Here is a 4924-nt window from a genome sequence, read left to right on the forward strand (position 1 = left end):
AGCACTTTACATACATTATCTCACTTGACTGATATATTTGTCTTTACTAATCAGTGAGAAAGTGAGACTCATTGAGTTTAAGAAAGGAGCTACTAAGTGGGAGAAGCCAGGATCAGAATTCAGGTGTCTCTATTTCCAGAGCCTTAAGTATCATAATCTATTGTCTCCACATAGTAGCTATCCATAAGGGCAAGGTGAAGAGAAGAAGACAGATTATGTGCTGATGACATCATTCCTGCATTTGTTTGTTAACAATTACTGAACTCATACTCTGTGCCACACATTATGTCAGGGACTGTGTCTATAAAGTTGTATAAAACTGTCTACAGCCATGCTACCCTGAACAAGCCTGATCCTATCTGATCTTGTAAGCTAAGCAGGGCCAGGCCTGGTTAGTACTGAATGGGAGACCACCTAGGAAGATCAGGTACTGTAGGTGTAAAAAATAAAATACAATAAAAATAAATAAGAGATTGTAAGCTGACAAGTTCCTTGCAATCCGTGAGGTCGACCAAGTGTTGCTTCACCTAAAAAAATTAAAATTAATTAATTAATTAATTAATTAATTAAAAAATGTTTGTCTATATGTCACCTAAAGTCATTGGTTCTACACTTGGGAAACACTGGAATATTTGATCTCTGAGGTTCCTTTTTAGCACATAATTCTAGAGTCTCCACAGGTTACATAAGCTATTTTTTTAAGAAAAACTAGATTCCCTGGGCCTTGATCAGGTGGGTAATAAAATCCAAGAGCAGATATGTTTATCTTCATAAACATTTACTACAGTGACCCAGGTTGAATTTGTGAAAGATGAATTATGAATTCTCTTCCTTTCTCTAGGTCTTAGTGTCCCCACTGGGGGAAAAAAGAAGAAGACTGGACTAGCTGATCTCTAAGAGTACTTTTCACTCTTCAAATCATTGGTCCATTGGATCTAAGAAGTGGATCCTTCTTACTGGTTGTCTGACTTTCTTCTCCATCATTTCCATGGTAAACACAACTCTAAGATAGCTCTCCAAGATTCCCACCCCCTGGTTATTCAATCAAACACTAATCTAGGTACTGCTGTGAAGGGATTTTTCAGATGTAATCAAAGACCCAAATCAGTTGACCTTAAAATATACAGATGATCTTTGATTAGGCTTAACCCAATCAAAAGGTGAGCTTTTTGTCCAAGTTGGGAAGCAGTGTACAATCTCCAGCTGTTAGCAGAAGAAGGAGTCAGAGAGATTCAAAGTGTGAGGGGAATTTTACCTAAGAGAGATTCTCTTTTTCTGAGATGGAGGGGGTGATGTGGAAGGACCTGAGAGTGACCTCTAGGAGGTAAGAGTGACCCCCAGCCAACAATCAGCAAGAGGAAGAGAATCTCAGACCTACAGCTACCAGGAACTGAAAAGGCCAACAACCTGAATGAGCTTGAAAGTGGATCTTCCCCAGAAGCTCCAACAAGATCTCGGCCTGGCCAACATCTTCGATTTGACCTTGTGAGATCCTGAGCAGAGAAACCAGTCAGGCTCCCTGGACTTGATGACCTACAGAACCTGAGATAATAAATGGGTGTTGTTTTAAGTTGCTATGGTTGTGGTAATTTATTATGTAGCAATAGAAAACAAACACAATTCCCTACCTTATCCCTATTAGCCCATGTTCTTACTATTATTTTGGGGGAAGGAGGAATCACTTTTGGGAATTTGAGCTGAGGCTTTCTGCCAATTTCATGTGAGTCTAACAAGCAATTATTAAGTATTGAATTCCTACTGTGTTCCCAGTTCTTCTGTTGGAGGCCAGTCTATAATTTGAAGATAAAATTGTGTGGAATAGACAAGGTGAGCAGGAGGAATGCAAGAGAGGTGGAAGAACAGATGCACTGGAGCTGCTGAGTAGGCTTCATGGAATAAGTGAAACTTGGGAGATGGATAAATTTAAAATTTGCAGAAAAAGAAGAAGGGGTAGAGATATTCTAGGTAGACAATAACACAAGCAAAGGAGTAGAGGTAGAAATGACCATGATGTTGATCAATGTTGGTTCCCTAAGGCAGGCCAGCTTTCTTGAGCCCTATCACTGGAATCTAGCTACTGTATGCTGAGCTACCAGTTGACAAGGTCAGGGAAACAGATAAGGAGTGGGCCTTTAGGGAGGAGTGGGGGCTGCCGTAGCCTTGGATAAAGAAAGGTGAAAGAAGGGTCTGGGAAGGAGAAGTAGAAAGGACAAAAAAAAGGCAAAATTTGCCATGAAACAGATCCAAGTTAAATAAACGAATGAAGGCCGCAGGAGAGAACACAAGAGCAGAGGCACATGCCTTTGTCCTCACTCCCACCATCATGGAAAGGAGGAAAAAGAGAGAAACTATCAGCCTCTGAGCCTTGTGCCTTATGTAGAAAATTATGCAGGTGGAAGTCTGGGCCTTAGGTAGACTGGCTTGCTACAAAGCCATGCCTAGGTTGGGAAGCAGAGAAATGATGGTTAGAAAGATTGGTTGGGGCTAGACTATAAGGGACCTTGAAAGCTAGGAAGTAAAGCTAGGGATTTTCGATTATGGCTGAACATTGCAATGACCTCGAGTTCTTTTAAAAATACTGATTGATATCTGTATCCTACCTCAAAAATTCTGATGTGATTGGCCTTGTTCAATTTGGAACTCAAGACTTTTAAAAATATCATAGCTTATTATTCCACCAATGGTGAGAACTAGAGATGTCGAGTTTGGACTTTGTCTGCTAGCCAGTAGAGCCTATTACATCTGTGTGAATGATATAACACAATGTAAAACAATACTAATTAGAAAGAAGACCAAGTCAAGTAAAAAATAATCATAACAAATAGCAACAGAGCATTTTTGGATTCTAGGTACTTTTCTAAGACTTATATCGTATTATATTATAATTATATTATATATTTAAAGTACATATACTATACATTTAAAGTATAGCATATGTACTTGTTAAATCATCACAATAAGCTATGCAGTAGCTACTGTTATTATCACCATTTTAGAGATGAGAAAAGTGAAGCTCAAAAAGTTTGTCTTATTCATGATCATAGAACAAATAAATGATGGATTTGAGATTTGAATCCTGGAAATTTGGTTCCGAAGTCCATCTCTTAATTTTGCTTCCAGATATGGTGGAACAGCTTGTATCAGACCAACTTCTTTACCAAAAACAATTAAGAAAGCAAGCTTGAACACAAAGTTAACAGGACACTGAACTCTTGAGAGCCCAAGATCGCCAAGAGAAATCTGACATCTAGCCACATTTTTTCTCCTGCAGGCAACTTCAGATTTGTAATCAAAAATCCGAGGGGCCTAAAAGCTGAGCAGATATTCAGCAGTCTCATCAGACTGAGGATTAAAAAAAATCTGGGCTACCATAGCATAGGAAACTTAGCGTCGATTCCCAGCTTTCAGTTGGGACACCTGACAAATGATTGCCTAAAAGTAAAGACTAACCTTACTTCTAGTATATGTAAATAGATAACCATCACAAAAGCTGAAGCACAGATTTAAACCAGTCCAATCTAAGGTTATATTAAGATGATCTGACCCTGACTAAAGACAAAAGCAAACCCTCTTTGGAGGAAGATAACATTCAAGCTCAAATTTCCACTATAATTTTTTATCTGCAATGTCCCTCATTCAATCCAAAGTTACCAGACTTACTAAGAAACAAGACCAAGTGTCCAAAACCCAGAGAAAGACCAAGTAATAAAAACAGATTCATAGATGATTCATATATGGGAATTATTAGATATGATTTAAAAATAATCATCATCAGTATATTTAAGAAAATATATTAAAAGTAGAGAATTTCAGTGGAGAACCAGAATCTATCAAAAATATCAAATAGAAATTTTAAAACTGAAAAATGGAATAATTAAAATTAAGAACTGGATAGATGGATTTAAAAAGAAAAATAGACGCAGTTGAAGATAGAATGAGAACCCCACCTACTGATAGGTCAGTAGAAAACACACAGACTGAAGCAAAGGGAGAAAAAAAATGGAAAATATGAAGAAGTTAAAGATACAGAACACAGTGAAAAGGCATTAAATATGTATAATTGGAGTCCTAAAGGGGAGAAGAGAGAAAATAGAGCAAAAGCAATATTTGAAGAGATGACTAAGAATTTTCCAAAAAAATACCAAAAAACACCAAGCCACATATTTAAGAAATTCTAAGAAGCCCAGGCAGGATAAACGCAAAGAAAAGTACATTCACACCTTTGGCACATCAAAGTAAAACTGCTGAAAGACAAAGACAAAAAAAAGAAAAAGAAAAAAAGAAAGAAAGAAAAAAGAAGAACTTTGGAAAACAGAGAAAAAAACGAATATTTCTTTCAAAGTAGTAACAAGAACAATAATCGACTTCTTTATAGAAACAACGGAGGCCAGAACAATGAAGGATATCTTCAAAGTTTTGAAAAAAGATAATTTCCAACTTAGAATGACGTATCTTACAAAAGTATTCATTTAAAGTAAATGGAAATAAAGACATTTTCAGACAAACAAAAATTAAAAGATTTAACCAACAGACCCACTTCAAAAAAGAAAAAAGAAGAAAAAAAACCTAAATAAAGTTTCCAGACAGAAAGAAAATGATCCCAGATGAAATCAGGGATATTCAGGAAGGAATGAAGAGCAATAAGAAGGGTCAGAATGTGTACAAAACAAATGACTGTCTTGTCTATATAGAAAAGTTCAAAAAATCTCCTAGAATAAATGAGTTTAGCAAGATCACAGGATGCAAGGTCGATATACAAAATTTTATTGCATTTCCACATACCAGCAATGAACATTGAATTCAAAAACTTAAATGCAATACCATTTACAATAACACCTTGAAATGAAAGACTTGGTTATAACTCTAACAATTATGTGCAGAATTTCTGTATTGAAAACTACAAAATGCTGATGAAACAATTTTA

The 4924-nt window shown here is 36.4% G+C and overlaps 1 pseudogene; it reads left to right on the top strand.

Annotated features, from left to right (window-relative positions):
* Nucleotides 1-321: 321 nt before the first annotated feature.
* LOC112482761 lies at nt 322-439 on the top strand (annotated as a pseudogene).
* Nucleotides 440-4924: the final 4485 nt, after the last annotated feature.

The sequence above is a fragment of the Pteropus alecto genome, unplaced genomic scaffold (genome assembly GCF_000325575.1).
Source record: "Pteropus alecto unplaced genomic scaffold, ASM32557v1 scaffold155, whole genome shotgun sequence".
NCBI classification, from domain to species: domain Eukaryota; kingdom Metazoa; phylum Chordata; class Mammalia; order Chiroptera; family Pteropodidae; genus Pteropus; species Pteropus alecto.